The following is a 24,367-nucleotide window of genomic DNA, read 5'->3' on the forward strand; positions in this document are numbered from 1 at the left end:
AATGTTATCTTGTTGCAATGGCAGAAATGCCGTTGCTATTGCAAAATAAAAAAAAATAGAAATTTAACGAAAAATTGGGAGAGTTGGATCATGCGAAAACTTAAAATGTAGAAGATATTTCTTCGTGAAACTTATTTCCTGTATAGATGGTTATACGGATAATAAACATGTTCGTTTTTAATTTGCTATGACAACAAGTGTGGTTGCAATGGAATATTGACAACATATTAATCACTGCAATGCACAAAATACTGCATGTCTTGTCCAGAAAGATACAACTGCGATTTCAATGACAAATTTATCTCAGTTGAATTTATTCATTCTAATATGGAACTAATTCCAATTTGATAGGATTGTCACGGAAAGACATAACATAATGTTCCATGTATCCTTCAGGTATAGGTTTTGTTGTCCCATTTATCAGTATGTTCACGCCACGCTTGATTAAGCTTTTCTTGTCCGTTCTGATATCAATAAAATCTGTAAAAAGATCAAGACAAGTTTCCGTTATTAAATATCAATAGATCATGTTTTAGACGGATGGAGAAAAGTGTTCCTCCAAATATAACGTATCATTAGCTGCTAATGAATTTTTTCGTTGAACATAATGAACATTCGCTATCTTTTTGCAATGCGATTACGTTACCATAGATAAAGAGAAACTGGCATAAAACACTATGTTTTGCATCATATATATGTATGTTATGTTTTGCATCAACCAGATAAGTTAGTGTGCATTCCAAGATATTATAGGTGCTTTTGAATAACGAGTAATTAGATATGTTAAGAAAAATGAAAATATCAAATTACAATACATTGGTAAGAAAAAAATGGACGTAGTATTGCATTATTTCAGTTAACAAATATTCAAAATTAAAATTGTGATTGAAAAGTATAGTATCTAGCTGCATAACTTATTATGGTTTTCATTCAGATTTGTGCCATATCCAGTGCGATCAGATTGCTTCAGCAGCATTTATAAATATAGAGTCAAGTGACAGCTTCAATATGTTTCTAATATTAGATTATCAAGGTTATGTGACGCGTGCTTTTCACAATACAAATAACAAATACTGTAATTACCTAAGTTTACTCCCCCAAAACTAATTTGTAAACCTATCAAAGATTATTTTAAGATTAGGCAACTTCTTACGTTAGTGGCATTAAATATTTACAAAAATAGGACTGATATATTTTAGTTATATTTAGAGTTCAGCCTGAAATAACCTTGAACCTAATTTTGTTTGAAAGCATTTTGCAAACCTACCTTTAGGTAATCTACAGTGCCTAGGATTAAAAAAAAACTTGCGTATGTTTTAAACTTGAATGCAAACTTATTTCTAAGACATTAAGAATGGCTAACAGCCTAAAAGCAAGGGCAAATCTATAGTATAAAAATATAACATAATGCGTCCCATGGATTCTCAAGGTTACATTGAATTAAAAAATGTGTTAAATTGTCCAGTAAAAGCTACAATGAATCCTCCAAATAATCATAAACATTCCTATTACGTTAAATCTATAAAAAAAAATATACCTATTTTCAATCTGTATTTTAACAGATTGCAAGCCGTCTTTAATTATCTTCATTGTACTATATACATTGTATATCTGTCTTTGGTTGGCAAGTAGGAAATAGACGCGCTAGTACAAAAGAAAGTCGCATTGTTTGCTGTCATTTTGAACACATGTAAGTAACATTTTCAAATTATATCCTATAAATGAATACAGTTTCCTGCTAATTTATTATAACGCTTAAAAGTTTCTGAAAGTAGTTATTCACGTAAAACTAACTTTTTTCTATAATGTAGAATTTGATAAAACCATGACAGCGTAAAATAAAACCTGGGCTCGGTACATAGAAACATAATTAAGTCATTTAAAATGGCAGGAGGCAGTGAGTAGAGATATCAAAAACACAGCGAATCTTATTACGAAAACTTGCGTGAGGTCCAGTCTCTTCAAATCAGCCTAGCAAACATATCAAGCACACGGCCCTGGTTTTTTCCGAATTGTCTAAGTATATTCTTCAGTTTTGAGAAATCAAGGTTATGCAATGAATGGCACTGAACATCTTTGCCATTCTTTCTTCGATACCCTAAGTACGATACGGACGCGTATATGCAAAATGTTTTGTTGTCCTATTCCGACACTTATTTTCCTTAAATGCAAGATAACCGGAACATATAATTACTTTTGCTTTTGGATATATGTTATAATGCTAAAATCTACTCTGAGAATCGGCTGTCTGTATAATAATACTATAGACAGCGTATATCTATGTATTTAAAATGTAAATTAACGGAAGAGCTGTTTAGTGAAATCAATTTAACGATCGAACGCTGGAAAGTCGCAATGGTAATGAACCGTGTCCCATTGCAGATTATGCGTCCTTTTTGCATTGTTAAGGAGATTTTACATGTCTGTATTCATTTTCCTGTTTTCGTATAATATCTTTGTATAAAAAGAATGGAGAAGGGAAAGGCAAATTAATACGCTGAAGTTGTTACAGACTATCGGCTGTTCGACTATATAATACAATAACTACTCCATAGGAAAAATCATATAATGCAAATATTCATGAATAGTCACTTCGTACATATTAATATATTTTTTTTTTGAAGCTTCGAATATTGTAGTCTTTACGCCCTTTCACAAATAAACTTGACATTCTGCAACTTACAGTTTATGTTATTTGAGAAATTGTATGTCTTAAACAGAAGAAACAGTGATTTGTCGGTGATTAAAAACGTTGTTAGGAGTTCAGATTCTGCTGAATCGTATAAAGTGGGCACAGCTCAAGTGATATAAGAACTGTAATTATATTACGCATCTGAACGATAAACAATGACTGTTATTCAAGACAATATCACTGTTAGAGATATATGATTTAGGTTCTATCCCGATATCACAACCTTAGAATGCATCCACCAAATATTTGCCTTTTTAATGTGATTTTATTTTCAAGTGCGCAACTATGACATTTGATGATATGATGTAATAACTGTGGCGAACAAACCGTGATCTTGTTGCATAATAGCATCCAGTCTAATTTGTTTGCATATAATATGTAAAGTAGGTCCCTCGGAAGCACCCAGAACAATGCAAACAGTGAAAATTGCAGACTCGGTTTGATTGAGTCTGTTCATGAGCAGTAAGGGAAAATGCAACACTGCCCACGCCCCCTTATCATGCTGGACACAATTGATTCTGTACTCAGTATTTTTTTTCTTTTTGTTTTTGGTAAGCACCCATTTTTCTTGTTAATGGTACTGTCCATTGAAAGACAAGTTCATTATAAAAATTTAGCAGGGTAAGGGTTAATGGAAAATAAATCGGGTAGTGTAAGAATAATATATGTGATACAATGTATTATTTCTTACTTCGATTTAAAACTCTTTATCAACTGACTAGCATGTACCTGCTTCGACAGATACTTTATAAGCGGATATATTCGCGGGTCAAAACGTTCGCGATTTACCGATTTCGCAAATTGTCAAAAGCTGAAGTACCGAAGCTAACATTATTTATCTTTATTTGACTAAAATGTCTTGTCCTGAAGAACGTGTGCGACTTATTGAATTCGCGAACATTTCCACGTGACGAACTTTTCCACAATTACAGTATCTTAAGACTATATTTCATATAACAAATAGTAACTGCTGGATTAACATCAATTGTTAACTGTTAGCGACTTTTCTTTGTTGTATTGCGACATATAACTTCAAAATGAGGCATTTTAATCAACATACCATTTCTTACTAATAGCTACACTAGTACAGGTTTCCAGTTGGGCGCTATGATTATGAAAATGTTTGATTTATTTTCTTGTCACTTAGTCAAACAAACAGATACATTAATTGATACGCAGATAGTCTGAGAGAAATGGAATGCTATCCACTGGCACCACAAATGTCTGTTGCTACTGAATGACAAAGGAACATTTCGGTCCCATTGGGAAAAGTACACGCATAGGATATGTCAATTATAGAAAATTTATTCAAACATAATTTTGATCACATTTATAAATAAGTCGGTCTAGCATTTTTTTATAGTCAAATGTATCATAGTTCTTTTCCATACTTTATTGTTACATGGTACTTGTACTATTCGCATGATCAAAAACCATTTACAAAAAAAAATGTTACTCCGCTTTAATAATACAGGTCTTAGAATTGCTTTGTTCTCTTGAATTTGACGTTGTTTCTTCTGACGAAGTGTTGTTCTAGTACACCTTTATAAACAACAATGCATTTTTAATCTTTGAAGGAAGACACTAGCGTTAAGATTTGGATCTTTTTACTTATATTTGACAAAATTAATGTACAAGCTCTGTCCATGAATTTGTTAGCTTTTATTGCGGATTCGGAAGGAATTTTCCTCCTATATATATATATATATAATTGTTAAAGGAAGTAGTTTCAGCCTTATCATTTCATTAATCGATTAATGAAACTGACAGACAAAAGAAGGAAGGTGCGAAATATTCTTTGCGGTCATAGAATGTGCGAAATAATCCTTTTATGCCAATATATCATTTTCTTTACCTTTGAAACCAAATCATAGCAATATAGCATTTCCTTAGTGTTTAATCTATTGCTTTTTTTTATTTGTGCTGTGTAAATTAGCATTCCTTCATGCGTAGAGGTCAATCACCCGAATAACATCTCGTGATAGAATAACAGCTTGTTAGGAGCGTCTGTGCATATTTCTGATTCTTGTTTAGAGAATAAACTGAATTATTTACATTCGGATAGTTTGAAAATTGATTGGTCGTTCATTGCTGTTTGCACTGATAAATCTTTGATTAAGGTAAAAAGCCGTAAAAAAACAGCGAATTGTACTTTAAGGTAGAAATGTTATGATAGATATCGTGACTGTCCTCAACATTTTAAGTCATATTTACCCTGTGCAATTACTGCTATACATATGAATTGATTCTAAAATTATCTATCTCAGTTTATGTAGTTAGATCTAAGTTTTTATTGTTTGGTTGTGAAGTACTTTTTTATAGACATATGGGGTTTCCACGCTATTGTTGTATTTATTTGACTAAATGTAGAAAAAAACTGGAATAACCTTTTATGATGGTATATTCCACATAATTATATTATTCCATTCGTTTTTGAAACATTAAACGTTGTGGTTATTTATGTTCTTTTTTAAATTAGATATTTACAGAATTATAGATAATTCTAACACGATCCGATTCATTTTCCTATTAAACAAAGAAATCTGAAATCAGTGAATTATTATACAACAATTCACTGTTCTGACGTCACAATTTTGAAGCATTTTCTTTGAATGTTCTGGAATTACTGTATTAACATGTGCGACAGAAAAGCTTCACCGAAGTTAGGAATTTATTAGAAGAATTGTATCTAATCAAACTTACTCTCCAATAAGTTGACAGTCCCTTGGATATTGGTTGTCACGAAAAGCTCATTTCCGCTTAGGAAAACAGCTGTTTCATCATACTGCTGTTCACCGAAAGAAAGACTCTCTATGAGCAGTCTGTGGATGTGTTTTACTGGATAAATTCAAACGAAGAAATATTCAGTTATGATCATACGACGCTGTCGAAAATCCCATTTTTTTTTATTAAGTATCATGAGTGGTAGGTGATTTGCAGGCGTAGCTACACAATTATGTTGCAAAATGTTAAGAAGTTAATTGGTTTGATTTACATACTGGCTGTTGCGTTTGTATTGTAAAAAGTAATTTCGAAAGCTCTGACATAATATTTCGATATTAGAATCAATAAAAGAAGTAAAAAAGTTCTTTCAAAAATGGTTAGGTACTTGATTTAACTGTACAGTAATTTTTAGTAAGTTCCAACATTAATTAATGTGAACAACATTTGTTTGATTGAAAAATTATTTTAAGTCTAAAAAAGGTTGTACATTGTATAAATATTTCATATATTTAAACTCAAAAAATCATTTTTATAGTGCGTCAAAACAGTTGATGCGTCAAAACATTTGAGCTTATATAATCTCTAAACGTCTATAACTATGCGTTTTGATCCTTGACAAAATTAATATTTCTCTATCTGACCTGACGGGGGCTATAAAACCAATAAAGTAAATATAATTCCATTTCATACACGCAAAAAATAAACCTTTCCGCAATTCAAACGTTACAATATCTCAAATGAATGAAAACTATTATATTTTTATTCAGTTTTATTTTCCGTTTTAGTATGATTACAATTTCTACTGATGCTTGCTGAGGGTTACAAATCATTATTTGTAATGTAATATTGTTACGGTGTCATGTTATGTGTATTGGGCCGCAGAGAAAAATATTGGATTACCATGATGATAGATGCCAGTATCTAGATTTGTTACCAGTGAATTTGGAGAAATGGCTTTTATCGAAATGAACAGACAATGCCAAATAAGTTTTCATTTGTGACTTAAATTAGTTTTTGTTAAGCTTCTATTTTATTAGGATAAAATATAAAGAAGGAATTAATACGGTTGTTTTGGAGACATAGAATTTGCTATATGTCCAGTGTAATTCACGGATTTCAGCTTTTGTCTTTAATAAGTGTGCTACAATTTGCGGTCTATATATAAATAATTTGCTCTCGTGTTATATATCATAAGTGCAGTAACACTAAGTGAAACGGCAATTTTGATATTAAAGAGCCAGCATATTGCATAACTTCTTTGGCATTACTTTTTTTGCAACTTTGGCCAAAGAGGCTAGTAAGTGGCACATTCAAATCTTAAAGAAATGTTATTATTAAGCAGTGTTTATCTTTAATTTCATTGAATGACGCATGTTTAGTTTTTCCGTGAATATATTAATTCAAATGACGTCATCAGCTGTATAACAATAGGACTATTTTTATACCTTCTACAATATTAACAGAACAAATGGTGTCATTTGTGGTAAAATTAAGTGTGTTGTCGCTAGGTTTTGTGATCAAAGAGGTTATTTTAGCATCACGAAAAGAAGTTGGACATCCATGCCCGGAGTGCTATATATACAATATAAGACAGAGGTCCCAACATACAAACAGGACATCTAACGGCGTATGTATATCTTGATGTGCATATTAGTTATTGATATTGAATTCATTATATGAAAATGATAAAATTGAGGGTATTACAGACATATCTTTCAGATGTGACATTTTCTTTTGAGTTATTGTTTTAGTATGTTCAAAATAATATGCATTAATTCAAGGCTGAGGTCACATTATATTCGATCGTTATTTTGCATACAGTAATACCATAAAAGGTGGTCGTGGATTTAGAAACTATAGTAATGGTGAAAACGGATTTCTGTAAGCGGTAAATTAATACTTTACATACCATAACAGTAACGGAATTATTGCCTAAAAATATTAACTCTTGTTCTAGCAAAATTAGTGTCTTGACATGTCTGTGTAATGAATTACTTTCTTAAACATTTTTTATTTTGAACTCCTTGACCAAAATAGCAGCGACTGAAAATGTCTTTTATAAGAAAGTTTGCATGTACTTGGCTGTCATTATAGAATTATGTTGTTTGACCTTTTTTACAAATACAGGGGACCCTGGTCAGTGTCATCTAAATATGCTTCTTATGCGACGGGGCATAAGAGATTTTCTTGCCAGCAGGAAGTATTGAGTTCAGCGATATCTTAAACTTTCTTTATCAACTCTTCTAATAAAGAAGAATATAAGACACTGTAAAACAGAAGGTAACTGTGCAAGTGCAGCAAGGAAATAGAATGTTTTTCATTACATATTTAAACAGCTGTCGGTACAATAATATCCAGTCGATATCTTGCGAGCACCCGCGTATGATAAGCTAGGTATATGTCTCATGTATACACTCAGATTTCTACCACAATGCTTGTTCTGGTATATAACTCTATATTTCACTACCTCACTTTTTTTTATTTTCCTCTGTATTTGCCTTAAGATAAACATCAGTTCGAGTGTAATTGTAAGATATTAAAAATTGAAACATGTGAAAAAGAAGGTATTAGCATTATTCAAGTAGTCATGATGAAGAGACCGAAAACGACCCGCTTTCAAACCCAAACCTTTAACTGCAATAAAAAGGATACTGGTATTAAGTAACGCTATCCTGTTTAAATCAAATCTTTTCCGTCATATTCGTCATGCAAATTATCAGATTGGTCAAGAGATGCAACTCAAAGGATTATAAAAGCACATAGAATATTTTTACTTGCTATTACAAACCGTTTGATTTTCGTCTTTGAGGAAATGAAATGAAGCCTGTAGACATTGATATAACTTTTCTGGCCGCGAAAGATATATTATATTACTACACCTTTTTATTTTTCTGCCTTGAAAATGCGAGGTTGTTTGCAACACATGCAAATTTTTTCGAATACTAAATTTTGTTTTAATGAGTGGAAAATTGATCAAACAAAAAATAAGAACGTTTAATCAAATCGCAAATTTACTCTTCTTGAGAGCTGCGGTTTGTAAACATGAAAGAAAAGTTTTTCATATCCATTAGAGTTGATGTGGGTGCTAATAAATGAGTTTCCTCGAATATGTCTGAGTATTCTAGTCGAGTAATAACATTTCATGACTCCTCGACACAAAGAGGTTGACTAGTTCTTTATCTCAATGTTTTTCCCCCTAAAACTGAGAAGGCTAATTGAATATACACCTTCTAGGAAATAACGAATATAAGTGTTGTTAATGTTGAAGTATTTTTATGATTAGCTGTGGAACATAGAAGACTGAAATAAGGCACTTGACCAGCAGTCTTTTTTTTTGTGAAAAAAAATGTAAGGGTGTTAACATTTAACTTCTAGCAAGGGCTTCTGCCGCAGTTACCAGTGCAGATTAAGATCAGCCTGCATATCTATGCAGGCTGATCATGGTCTGCGCTGTTCGCTATTCAGTCAGTAAATTTTCAGTGAACGCGCCTTCAAATATTAAATGGTACTGCTCAGATTGAATGATGGACCAGTCCATGTAGAAATTTAGTAGGCTAAAAGGTTAAACAACGCTATTTTACTTAAAATTATGCATCGCGGATAGTAAATTATTAGGATCATTAACATCTTTAAACAAATTTAGTTTTTACATCTGGCTTTAATACCATTTTTTTATGTAAATACAAAATTACCTAAATTTTCTTAACATCAGCGAAAATAAATCACAGGGTGTCCAGGGAAGTATTGATACGAATATTGGCATTTAGTTTTTTATTAATGTCAAGACTGCTACTCATACGCTTGAAATTAGGGTGATTGTTTCATTTGATAAATGGCAATTTTGTGTGTTTGTCTTAATCGAATTATATTTGTAGTAGCTGAAGAATATTTCATTCCGTCTTCTGGCCTCAATCTCACGGAAAAAACTTAAGTAATTATGAATTATACATAGTTAAGTATGTTATTTTAGTATCGTGCAATTGCTAAAGTTATTGTTAGTAGTATATTTATGCAGTACTTATTTCAATCACGCAAATGTGATATTCTATTTAAATACAATATAACGAGCTTAAGTATATGTCTTCTTTCTATACCTTGTTTTCTGTAAAATTCAAAATTGTTGTGTTTTGATCTATGAAATAGTCATATACGGCCTGGCCCAAATTTCAAGAAAAACACTTATGCAATTACTCAGCTAAGTCTGTTATTTCAATTGCTTATTTTTGCATTTTATGCGTCTTCATTGTTGACTTTTTCATCTATATCTGAACCATATATGACAATTTCATAGATCAAAACACAAAAAGTTTAAATTTTACAGAAAAAGAAGTATAGAAATAAGGAAAAATACTTAAGCAAATACTTAAGTTCGATATATCGTGCTGAAATAGAAATCTAATATTTGCGTGACTGAAATTGGCAATTCAGACAAATGCTAGTATAGTATCATTTAGCTATTAATACATTGTTAAAAGAAAAAAAAACAATATTAAATAACAATAACTTAAATAGCAATAGCAGAATTTTAAATAACAGACTTAAATAAGTAAATACTTAAGTTTTTCCGTGATTCCATTTTTCGAATATATGATGTCTGTTCCATCGGTATGAATAATTGATGTTAGATTTTAATCTTAGTTGAGGGATATATTCACCATGGCAGCATAACAATACCTATTAATAAGTCTACATGTAGATATGATCGTTACTAGTTTAAGGAAATAAGCGGTCAATAAAAAATATACAACATATTTCTAGAAAATGTACTACAAATGTTACTTTACACATAGTGTGGCTTTGTTTAAAATGTTGGAGAAAACGGTTACGTGACTACATGTACATTATGATATTAAATAATAATTGAAGGGTACAATTTTCTATTGAACTTTACAGCGAACTCCATTTTCTTTATAAAAATGACAAAGTTCGTGGTTAGCAAAAGAGTTAGAATGCATGAAGTGTGGGAAAGAAATTGGGCCTTTTACTTTTTATAATTAAGGCAACAATAGCCTAGCGACCTGAAACTGTTCCAAATGAACATATAGATCTTACACATTTTGAGCTTTGGTTACGTTCCTTCTGCGAATTTAAATCAAGGATACAATGTGCGAGAAAACAAAATGACCTGACGTCAAAATAGTATTTTCCCCCGTTACGTTATGTACGATTTCAAAAAATCCTGAGGAAATGGAAGAGATTTTACGTAAGAGTGACAATTTATAACAGTGATCTATTGACTGCTAAGTTTGCTGTTGTAATGTATTGCTTTTATTCGCACGCTTAACAATAAGCAGTTAACCTATTAGTAATTGTATCACAGACATTTTTCGGAATTTAGATATTCGTAAACGTTGCCACTCGTCAAAGATCTTTTAAACATTGTTGAAAAGAATGCACGTAAATAGCACTGAGTGAAAATAAATACATTTATGTTCTCTTATAGAAATAAATTTTGTTATTTTTTGGCGACAAGTGTGAAGTGATTTTTCTTTTCCACAGTGATGACTTGTCTACTGATATACAAAATCAATCGCATTCTCTTAAATTTGTAATTTTATAAATAGAAACGCTTAGCGGTAAAAATTTTGAGAAGTCCGTAGATGTATCTGCCAAGCCCTCGAATTAGTTTGCTGGTTCTACATCGATAGAAACAATCTATAACACACCCTTAAGGACTTAAATAAGGTAGCAATTTCACGTGTTTCTTCTGTTGTCAAGTTTGTTTTTCTTATCCAGACTGATGCATTTACGGAGTTCTATGCATGCATACACGGCTGGTTGCGTTTAGACCATTTTACGTAAAAACTGTTGCAATGACTAATTATTTGGTTGAATATAATTGGTGGGACAAACATTGTTATATTCCTATGTAATTTTTCAAAAAGTGGTGTTCTTTTTTTCTTCTAGATTTAAAGTGAAAGTAATATTATGGAATCGTTATCACGTACTTTTCTTAATGAGAGCTTTAGGGTTTTGGAACGCTGGTTACAAAAAACAACAACAACAAAAAAAACTATTTTATTTCGCTTATTACAGTACGAGATTTGTTTGTCCGTTCTACAGTTAGTAGAATTTTTATTAAAAAATAATCCACACATATTTTCATAATTTAAAAGTATTTCTTTGTATAACGATAAAATGGCTGTATCAAACAAATACTCAAGTATGGCTCTTAATTATCTGCAGATAATATTCACTTTCAAATGACCATATCTTATATTGGTGTTGCAGGGTTAAACCGGCTGCAACCTGTTACAGAGAACCTTGTACCAAAACTGTTTGGTCATTTACAAATATCCCTGCACTGATTGTTTTAACTCCCGGTCAGGTTAGTGTAATATTGTTCTGGAGATGAGATATTTAACATGAACTAATAAGGCCGTACATACCTTTACAACCTTGTATGGATCAACTTTGCTACAAACAAGTACCTCTAACAAATATAGTGGTAAATTTAACTTGACCCCTGTGCTAACTGGAAGCGCTTGGAAACCAGCTCCTAATTTCGTCCGTTGCTCCCAGTTATGTTGCTGTCAATAGTAGGTTTGCTAATCTGAACAACCTTTAGCTTAGATATTATTTTTAATTTTTGCGTTCTGACACCATTTCATTCCCTGGCAGTCAAATTGGCATTGAACTTATTTTAAACATTTTTTAGAGGTAAACTTGACAAGAAATGATCGATCATTCACCAGTATCTTCGCAATGGCTATTTCTTAGTTTAGCAGAGTTTATATTATTGTAATGGCTAGACAGAAAAAAAACTTCGATGCATACCTCTAAAGAATTAGTCTGATTATAAACTTAAGACCCCACGCTATATATGGTAGCGCTTCCATCTCCTTTCATAACATATCAATAGTGCATATTTTGCTTAGATATTCTGTTATAAGTCTGATGCGACAAATTGTAACATGGGCTTTTGCATTGCTTGTTAGTCGCTATGCAATTTCGATAGTAATTTTTCTCCAGTTCATATTCATTTTTTTAAATTTAAAAATGCTATATGCAATAGTATTAATGAAGTAAAGATGTGGTCATTTCCGAATCTAGCTCTTTGTGTTTGTTGCTTTTGAATGCTAATAAAATAGTTTCAAAATATTTGACTGACATTGTGCGATGACTGTCATAGATATATAGACAAGCAAACATCATGAAATCTTAGTATAATCTATTTTTGTGGTAACCTGTTTTAAGTTGTTCCTTGCATCAAGTAGTCACTGTAGGTACACTACCCGAAATATATTTTGTTCTTAACGTCATCTGGCTTAGCCAGCTACCTTCCTTTGACAGCCACACGGGTTCATTCCTCTAGCCAAGTTTGGCTGTTTATTTTTTCTTTGCTTGATAGGTTTCAATTCTGTTCCTGTGCTCGTGCGCATTCGTGTAGGTTCAAAGAGCATCGCATGTGAAATAAATCAGATATTAAAAGTTATTCACACAAATATTAAACTAATGTGTAAATGTAAATGTTATATGTGAGGTAAAGATAGTCTTTGAGTCGCTGAATATTATGTTTTGATTTGAAAATTTAATTCATATTTTGCGTGCGCGTGTGTATGATATCGGCATCTCTCTAGCAAATTGCCTACTGTCCATAGTAAGTTATACCACCACCAATAAAAGAAATAAACTTTTGTCACGTTTGTTAGACTTTTGTATAATCAATACCACAACTGAACACAAAGTGAACAGTCTTATAGAGCAGTTCTTGGAATAAAATTATGTTCCGGAGATGCCTGAATTTACAAAAATGTTTCACTTGATACATGACTATCAGTCTTGTTATCACACACCTTATTTTCTTTAAGTTGCAATTGGTGACCTGAAAGAAGGTTGAAATGGGGACTGCCATTTGTTTTTGTAATTTATTTTGCAAACATTTCAGTATTACGTTTGTGAAACAAATAGCACCGTTTATCACAATTGCCACGCCCTCTAACGAGGACCTGCATATGCTCATCTTAAACATGAGATATCTATTCCAGTGAAGAAAGAATTTTCACGAAGAAATTCTGTCATCATCTGTGGATTTTAGCAATGTACTGTTATGAGACATGTTTTGTCGAAAAATTGTCTGAGCGAGATGTTACCATTTGTCACATGCTCAGTGTTTGAATTTTCCTCACTTGTCTGCTACAGTAATTTATTTACACATGGGGAATGTTATGTGTCAATATTCCACATTTATCTGCGGCTGTAACTTACGACTTATGGGAAATATTTTTGTGTTAACAATGGAGAAAGGAAATTTACGGTCCGTTAGGTCGACCAAAACCATTCAAATAAACAGAATTTTTAATGTAATATTTGACTTATACACAGCGAGGCAGACATTATAGAGTCTGGTCTCAGATTTCATTTTTATATATTTGTTAAAACAAGAAAAAATACTGAATTATATTTTGTGTAACTGATTATACTTAATATTTTTTTTTCTGTAAATTTTAAAATTTAGCTTAGTTTTCCTGCACATTATGATACAACTGGTCACGAATAAGCATGTAAGACACCCTTCCATGTAATATCATAGACTTCCCGAAAGGACAAATTAATTAGGACCTGGTTGACAAATAACATATAAGCCTTACAACTGACCACAGAGCGCAAAACATCGTATGACAGAGACCGCGATTAAAAATGAAACCAAGAGGCTTTCCTTATTTTTGTAGAAAATTGAAGTATGTTAAGTTGTATGTGTTATTGACTGTAAAATACCGTAGGCACGCCATCAAATGTAACCGTTTTGTCTCACGGTTCTGACTGATTTAAAACAAGGGAGTGAGTAATTTAGGAAAGGATCATATACAATTTACTTACTGATGTCCGATTCAATGTAGAAGAAATTATTCATTGAAGTAACACATTCGTATTTGTTACAGTGCCAATTACGAATGTTCTTTTTCAAAGAAGAAGTATCTATAAACATTTATTAGTGATGCAATCCTAAAAGAAATAACGAAGAAACTTAAGAGGAATTTGATCAAAATAGACAGTTTTTCACATTGTATATCTATCGTCCCTGATTTCTAGTTTTCTCTCATATTCATTGAAGAGACATAGAGTATATTTGTTTGTTTCAGTGTAAGATTAAATAATATTTCACGAGTAAACAACAGATACATTACTGTGAAAAGACAAGATACTATGTTCATGAGTGAAAGATATTTTGATCTCACATGTAAAACAAATACATTTCCTTTATAGTTAAAAAAAACCTGTAAAGAGATCCTTTGGAAACAAAGAATGCACCAAAGCAGAATAAAAGCAGACTATGTTTGACTGAGTCTGTTCATGAGAAGTAATGAAATGTGCAACACATCTCACACCCCTAGCACCGGCCTAAGCGGAACGCTATTACACATACGTTGAATGGACTCCATTATCCCAAAGGACCAGAAAATATAAGAGATTTTTACAGCCGCAACACGACATTTAAAGATTGCTGTTGTGATAGTTAATTAAATCTGTAAAGTTTTAACTAAATTTACCAAGTTTCTTACCAAATAAACTGGATAATTTGCAATGTGAAAATACCAGATATATTTCACTCTAATATTTCCACAATTCACTGAAGAACAATGTAATTAAATGCCTTATATTTCATGGTTATATTCTTAACGATACTTCTAACGCCTCCTCAATAATTTTGCATTATAAAAAGTAAATTAAATTATCATAATGACATTTCTCACTGTTTTGGAAAATATGTATTGAATTTCATTATAATTATCTAAATTTCAAAATCAAATTTAAAAAAGTAATAAAATTGCATATATTAAGATCTGTAAAAACGAAAGTCATTTCTTAAACAAGATTACTTCCGAATTCTGCCATGTTGCAGAAAACTTAATGTAGCTTGATATTTGTTCATATATCAGAAATTACTTTACACTCAATATTCTTATAAACGATAAATGCACATTAATTATAGACAAAACATTCAGGTTGTTTTTCGTGACGGATTCCTGTTACTGCATTATGCTCACACAAACAAAAACAAAACTTACAGGGCAATGTCAGTGAATTTTATTTAACATGAAATGCATATATATATAAATTAAAATGAATGATGGTGATGTCTATATTATGTTTTATGAAAATGTTATTCGAGATTGAACATTTTATGATATAAGCAAACAGTTTTCAGTCTGCATAAATATATTTAATCCATATCAGATCAAAAGTTTGTTTATGGAAATTAAACTGTCACTGACATACCCTTCTCGGGTAGGGTGACCTTTACCCGGGTATATCATATATAAAGTTCTTTCTTTGACACGGGTAGACTTCTGTGTTGGCTTTGCGATGTTTAATGCAATGTTTATACCTTATATGTTGAAAGTTCTAATTTTTGTTTTGTTACGAATTTAACAGATGTTTATAAATGCAAGATTCTGTCATTGTGGTTGACAGGCATATAGCACTTGGGGAAGTCGTGTTTACAGAATGACATTGAGATATCTCCGGTAAAATATAGCTTTTGATAGAACAATAAACTTCATTTATAATTTAAAATTTGCATACTGAACTTGTGGCTAATCGGCAGTATTTGAACTTATAGAAAATGGTCTATTACTATTCTAAAGTAAATAATTTTTCCAAGGATTTTATTTCTATCCAGATTTTTAGTCAGATAGCTATTTCCCAGCTATTTCTTTTTTCCTCCTTTGAAGTTGGAAATGATCAATTTCTTTGAATCATATTTCAACGAAATGAATGTAGAGGCAGTATATTCCATGACGGACTTCACGTAAGACACATGAAACTATGATGACATGCATTTATATTTACTGGCGTAACTGGGTGTTTTAATTGCGTTGACTTTTGTGGGCAAAGTCGAGTAAACCAAATATGTATAAAAGGCACTCTGTACTACCTTTCCATTACATATTACGGTTTTTATTCGGAGAAAAGCTTTATTTTTGTGTGTGGATATGTAATCGATACATGCGGTTTTAATATATTTGTTACCGAAACCACAGCTGAATAAATGTTACGGATGTAACAAGACATAAAATATTTTTCCATGGTAATGTTAGTGCAATGCAGCAAAACTATTTAATCTGATCGTTTTTATTCATAACAAAAACCTTACAGTCATATATTGCAAGCATTTTAAGTACAAACAAAAATAGGAAATTGGGATGCAACGAAATAATTCAGGTACAGAATTAAGGGTAATTATGTAAATCCATTTTGACAACACATATATCGCACTTAATTACAACTAGTGACAGCGCAGTAATACTGTTGACACAGTACTTGCTGAGCTTGATGGAAAAAGAAATGATTCCCAACAGGTCAGGTAAACTTATCAACTCATCACTTGGACAAATTCAACATGCAAATATTGGTCAAAATTGAGGATCCACAAGTTTAAGAATTAGACTTTGGTTAGCTTGAAATGTTAAATACTCAAAATATGCCGAGTTGATCACACTTAGGGTCTAATAAAACCATTTAAAGCGTAACTTGAATCGTTAGGCAGAGCAGAATATTTCGTTAAACAGAAACCCTTTAATCTGTCTAGCAGTGATGCAGCGATGATACTTTTATTTAATTGAGCATACAGACAGATAAAAAGACTGGACAGGTGTATTAACAGAAAACTCATTCATTTACATTTTCCGATTTTGTTCCTTGCCTGAATAAATCTCCTGTGCGGAAATATTGAGCACACGTATTTCTCTGGATGTACGGCAAGAGATGAATAAACTGGCTTCAATGAACTGAAAATAAACTAAACGTAATCACGAAAGCTTGTATCAAGACATATCATATCATAATTTAACCCTGGGAATGTTGAAGGATATCCTTATTATCTGAAAGGTCACAGATGTTTCGTCAGCCGCCATTTGTGTCTCGTAAATAAAAAAGAAGGTTACTTATCTAATTATTATTATTATTATTATTATTCGGTGCTTGAGATTACTTAATACATTTTAATGAAAAAGTCATGAGTAAATCTAGACTTATAAAGCGATTCCAAATAATATAATAGAAGACTAATTTGTCTCATGTCCCAAGTAATAAAACAAAGCATCCGTCGAAAGATCAATTGGTCTAGATCACAATATGCTGCGAGACTGATAACAATGTATTCATCAGTTAGCTGGGTATCTATACAATAACGCCTTGTGCCAAGACATTAAGTTTTTAAATCTAATTATAAAATGTATTTATTAGATATATTGAGTTGTTTCTGGTGTAAGGTTAACTGAGTTAAATCATTAAAATATTTACGGATTGCAATAAATAGAATATGTCTTCTTCAGTTTTACATTTAAAAGGAGGTTCAAATTCGATCAAAATCACATGGTCGTTGACTATATCAAGTAAGATATGCTGCTTGTAAATGTGATAACATGTACCAATCTGTCACAATAATAAATATCATGTCATGCCATATCTTTCTATATGGGGTTAAAACAATATTTCAATTATGGAGCGGCAGACAATGTTTCTTGATTTTGTAAGTATTAAGTTAAGTCAGATATGGTAAATAGAACGTAAGTACGAAATGCAGACGCAGATCTATTTCCATTAGCTCTCATTTCGTGTTGCAAGTATATATAATCTATTCTGCACTGATGAATTATTGATGCTCTAAGGTACGGATTTCATTCATATTGACAGCATTAAGTTCCAAATTAATTCCTATGATCTCCTCTGGGTGCATTTGTGATATAGTTATCAACAAAAGTCCATAGCTCAGAATGTGATACCGTTTCTTTTGTATAACTTTAACGTACGTTATGAGTCGGCATCTGGAAGTGGTTGTTTTATCTGAATTTGGAAGGAATCGACCAAATCTTAATTTGAAATGAATAAAGATTGTGTTTTGATGACACTGAAATTTCTACTATTTCTACTTTATAATATAAGGTTCTATGTTTGGTCTATTCTTGTCTTTTATACGTTGCTGGTGCAGAACACATGAAACGGAATATAGTGGAAAATTTTGCTTATGTATATTGCGTGCACAATTTTTTGCTTGGAAATGTGATAACTGGTTAAAATTATATGAATTGCAACAGGCAGAAAAATGGCGCTTAAAACTTTACTATGTTGTGCAGTTTTGTTTGGAATGTTTCTTTTGGGTGTTAATTAAGCATTTAAATACGAAATTGGACATCCGTGTCCTGAGTGCTATTTATTCAACGTAATTCAAAAAGCTGCACACACAAAAAAGAAATCGAACGGGGTAAGTATTTCATTCATAGTATTATCGGTTTTATAGAAACAATCTTGTTATGCTTTTTTATTTCGCAATATCGTAGTCAATAGGCATGTCGGCGATCAGCAATACGATTAGGAGGTCTCTGATAAGTTTTTCGCTTCTTTCTTGTGCAACTTTATTCATCACAACCACCTATAATTCTATAATACGAAAACGTGTTATTTGTTAATGAGGAGAAAGGCATGCTTGACATTAAAGAAAATGCTTAATCTGAATACTGAAGTGTACTCTTGTTTTCCTGAGAAAAAATCAGTTGACTAATCAAATTAAATCAAACAAGACAACACATACTCAACATGATCAAATAAATGATACATGATTTTAATAAATTAGTTATGCTGATTCGACTAGATTCAGAGCTCCTTATTTTGTAAGTAAACACAAATACACAAACCCCTCGTCGTGAAGTCAACTATAGTGAAACATTCGGATAGAAGTTAATAGTAAATATCTTAATCTTTACACAATATTTAGAAGTTACAAAATTGAACAGATTTGTGCATGGACATTGCTACTCAGGGACTAGACACATTATTTTCTTTATATCTGATAAAAATAAATGTTTGAAAAAGTTTACTCCGTTCTCTTGTATTGTTTTCAAAAAACTAATCTTTAGCCTGCTTGCGGCAAGTGATTTTGCCTTTGCGACCAGTGTAGCCCAAAATCAGCCTGCACTTCCATACAGACTGATCATGGGCTGCACTCCTTGCTATTCAGTCACTAAATTTTCAGTGAACACCACCTAGAATAATAAATAGTATTGCCCAAAATAAATGATGGAGCAGTCGATTTTAGAAATTTAGCGGGCTAAGGGTTAAAGTTAAACGCTTACTTTTTACGTGATATCCATGTATGCTGCTTCCTTGTTCAGTAAAGTCCGATGAGGCATTTTATCAGTTGTTGGCCATGTGCATATGCATCCAGAAGAGTGTTAATTATATCACTGGGAGTCTTTCTGTTGTTTGTGTCTTCGGTGATTTGACATAGATGATTGAAAATATGCCAGAAGACAATCATCAAAAAACTGACTATGGTAATGAGCCGTGTTTTATTCTTGATTAAATGTCTTCGGGCATTGTTAAAACGATATTTTCTGTCAATGCTGTACTGGCTAATGTAATGTGTTGATAAACGGAAGATAGATGATTTAAGTACTATTATACGAGACCCAGTTTCGTTGAGTCTTTATAATTTTGCTCGTTTTCTAGATATACTTAATTATAACGTTTTGCATCTATGGGTTAATAAAGGAACTATACCATTTTTTTTCAAAAATGTATTTCAATTTAGTATTAAATCTGTCTTATTTATATTAAACATTATATGAAATCACTCAGACATGTAATCATATAGCATTAAGCACTGTTCCTTATAATGCTAAAAATATATTTTCGCATTTTGCGAAATAGTTGTAAAGCAATATATCACAACAGCGCAAGCCGTCCTTCCTGTAAAACTCTGTGTAGGGAAACAGCATTCCAATTACCCGGGAAGCATTTAACCACCATGTGTTTCCATTAATCTAACACAACACTGCTATTTGTGACAGAGTTAAACACTCTATATTTCATATCCAACTGTTTGTGTGGCCTTACAACAAGATACATGAGAAAAATGGAGAGAGACCAATAAGGCGAAAACGTTTGGTATGTAACAAAAATATATTCATTAACTGATGTTTGTTCTTGATAGGTGAGCGTGTCTATTAACTCTTACATAGTCGTTTGTTACGGAAATGTCCCAACACAGAAGATATAATGACACATAACATAGATATAGGAGCGAAATCCATTTACATGAGTCTAAACATTGGCTGATTTAAAAGACACATCTCATTTCTTGCGAAAGTATGATTTTTGGCAACGATTTATGAATACATTTAACCATATCAGTTGCAAACTCAGTATACAAAATAAATTGAAGAGTTATAGCTCTGATGGCAGTATGATTTCAGACAGAGCGAAACTATTTTATTATGTTACAAAATTAAGAAAATTTCAACTTACATAAAATGAATAAGGAAACTTTTCTTTGAATTTTAGTGTTGCAATTACGTAAATGTACCAAATATATATACGAGTATATCATAACACCCGCCTCTTAATTTTTCAGTTTTTTCTCACTTCTTCAATACATCGTAACTTACTATTTAAATTTACATGTTACTTTTACAAACAAGTATAATAGCTTTCGTGTCCGTGTCGTATTTTACTGAACGTCTAAAATTAACAATGTCATTGTTAAACACCAAACTTAAAGGCACCAGTTATAGACCCCTATAAAATCTGAACACAAAAAATTCGGCTATACATAGTCTTGTGTGCGTGTTTTGGTTGTTTTGTGAAAATATCTATCCACAAAATAAACTTTAAATGAATGAAATCGCTTCCTTACTTTAATAGTGACGCACAGGGGGACAAATATAGTAAAATACCTAATTCTGTATAGACAATTAGCTAAATCAATAAAACAACTTTCGAGACCCTACATAATCAATTATGTTATTTATAAGGCCATACCAAATTGATTAATAGTTCTTCGGAAAATTTTCAAAAAATATAGGAGCGAGCGAGCGAAATTTTTATTTTATTTTTTTTTTCTCAATCTTGATTTTTTCAGAGGCGGGTACATTTTACATTGAGCGAGCGGGCGTTTTTTATTTTTTTTCCCCAGCTTGGTCCCTTGAGCAGGCGGTTATAATAATACATGAAGTTAACATTTCTTTAGAAATAACACAGAAATCAAACATTTACAGTGTGGGTAACACAGTATATAGCTTTTCTATATGTTTTAGAGACTACATGAATGATTTTGCAAATAAATTCTTGCCAAAACTCACTGAATCACTTTGTTTTTTTTTATTTTGTAATTATAATTACTAAGGGATGAGTGTCTTATTTTTAATTTTGATTTTTCTACATTAATCTGAAGGCGTGCCTATTTAACGGCACAGGATGAGGAATATTTAAGACAAAACAGGCACATGTGTGGAATAACATTTCTTCTGAAACACAGTTAGATGGCTTCAATACATGAACAACTTTGTGCCCCTAGTGGAACTCCAACCCATAGAGGTGAGGGGAAGTAATAAACCACTTGACCAGTGAGACCAAACAGAGTTGGGCATACAGATGCTTCGACATTGCTCGAATCTCTTTGGAATAATTTCTTAACAGATCAGGCTAGCTTATGTTTTTGTGTTAGAGATTCATTTCAGGCAAAAATGATAACAGACGGACAAAGAATGATCCCAATATGGCCACCCTTAAAAGTGTTATTTGCTGTGCTTTGATTGATCTAGAAATTTACAGTTAGGGAGGTCTGTTTTTTTCAGTTTCTTCCCTTCAATCAATTCACAGCCAGTTAATATACAAACAGGCAACATTGGGGTTACAAAAGGACAGATTTTGTTAGAAATATTTTTCATATCTACACTACATATTTGAAAAGCTAAACAATTTTTAAATTGACTAAATGCATTTTGATAGAATATCTGACTGCTGTACTAAAGAAGTTACGTTCAAAAAGATTTGGGCCGAGACAATGTGATGGGTCGGTCAGGATCTGTGAACAAACATTTTTTTAAGATAGGAGTCGGCCTCGGCGTTGGGGTCTAGATCTAACATACTGAACTAAAATACTGATAACAAATGGTTTGAAAACTTTATATCTGAACAATATTTTCTATGTTTAATCCAAATATTTTTAACTGCATCCCCGTGCACGTACAAGTCGGGCTTCGTTCTTTTTACTGTATCGAACAAAAGTAGAACATGGCTACTCCATTACCTACCGGCACATCGAAGGCTATGTGTGGCACTAGCACAGACACTCCAGATTTAAAACAAATGTTGAACAACACCATAATTCCTGACTTTTTGAGTTTGGGTCATCAGCTACATGTATTACGGACGCATGAAATCCGATCAATATCACTTTGACGTATTAAAACGGCGATAAAACCTGTTTTGCCGTTATTATTCCGGACCGCGTAATCGGAAAAAAAAATATTTTTTTCGGAGATTTTTATGTACGTGCGGGCGGGTGATTTTTATTTTTTTTTCTCGGGAATGAAATTATTGATGCGGTAGTTCCGACGAACGACATATCAATTTGGTATGGCCTAAGATAACACAATTTTTGTCATCTGCTCAATATTATCATTTCTAAGCCGATGTGCGTTATTTTCAATTTTCACATTGATATCTGCATTTAGCAAGATTTATAATTTAAGATTTTAAACTAATTTTATTCGTCTACAAATATAAGTTTGATCTAACTTTCATTTTAAAGCGGTTTAGTATATTCCTACAATTGATAAAACTACTGTATAAAATTCAAATACAAGCCGTAATACCAGTAATGACATAATGTACGTAAATTCTAATTTACATTTGATCTACCATGCGTTATTTTCAACCTTTACTTCAACAATAATTGCATCAGAATCCTTTCAATAAATAATGTTTTTAGTAAGCACAGGTGTTTTGTAAAATTAGTGAACAAATGATATAATTATTTAAATTAATACAGCTTCCGACAGCCCCTGTATATTAGTTTTTCATTTTAAGCAGATATATAAATCCCTTTTATCACTTCAGGCAATCGGACATAGTTTTTAATTAACCTCGACCATAACATAGATTTTCTTTTTCCGCTGCTTTCTCTGTCGAAAAGCGGCGTTAAACACAAAACTAACAAACAAAATCCTCAGAAAAAATACAGGGACCCAATCAAAAACGCTCTATTTTTATAAAACCGCTATTTTCTGCTTTCAGAAAATACCACATGCTGCTTTCCTAGCAGAGTATGAGATAACAAATCATTAGTGTGCTATTTTTAGATAACTCTTCCAATGACCGTAACAGATGCCTGACATCTGTTATCAATTAACCTGATCTTATGGAATTCTGTTGATCGATATGTTCATTTAGCATTTATATATCGAACTATACAGGCGGTATTTACGCCGTTATTGTATTGTTTTGATTTATGCTACCCTTGAAAAAGGCTTTTCTAAAAAGCCGAAAGCGCTCGGGTTTATAATCAAACTTTTGACACTGTTTGAGCATATATTTTCTCATTCTCTCTCTCTCTCTCTCTCTCTCTCTCTCTCTCTCTCTATATATATATATATATATACGTATCACAATGTACTCTAGGTATCAGAAAGTAGAATAGATTCTCATTCACTTGAAAACGTAGGCAAAATACTTTATTTCGATACCTGTTACAGTTTATATGTCATGCAAAAAGGACATAGTGACTAGTAGAAAGAACAGTAATGCATCAAGGTGTTAGATAGCGGGACATCGCGACTTTTTAAAATATAGCAGGCAAAGTTGTGAGATGTCCAAATGTTACTGTTAAGGAAAGGACATTTGAATAATTATGTCATTTACGTAAAAGGAAATCTTACAAGCTAACTATTGTTCATAAAGTTTCTTAACAGCCTCCATGTATAAGAAATGAATAGCTTCACGATTTGTTAATTCTCTTTGGATTTTTCTACACTTTCGTAAACATCTTATAATTTCGGGTCGACGAAAGGGATGCTTAAGATATTTATATATATTATTAAGTAACTATGTTTATACAGACAATAACTTGGGCATGACTGAAATGTTGATTTTCAACTTTGTTCAGAGCTGATAAAATGCACTACTGTGTAACAAATGTTGAAGCTCAGTTGTGTTTAAATCACATAG

The sequence above is a fragment of the Mercenaria mercenaria genome, chromosome 15, assembly GCF_021730395.1.
Source record: "Mercenaria mercenaria strain notata chromosome 15, MADL_Memer_1, whole genome shotgun sequence".
NCBI classification, from domain to species: Eukaryota; Metazoa; Mollusca; class Bivalvia; order Venerida; family Veneridae; genus Mercenaria; species Mercenaria mercenaria.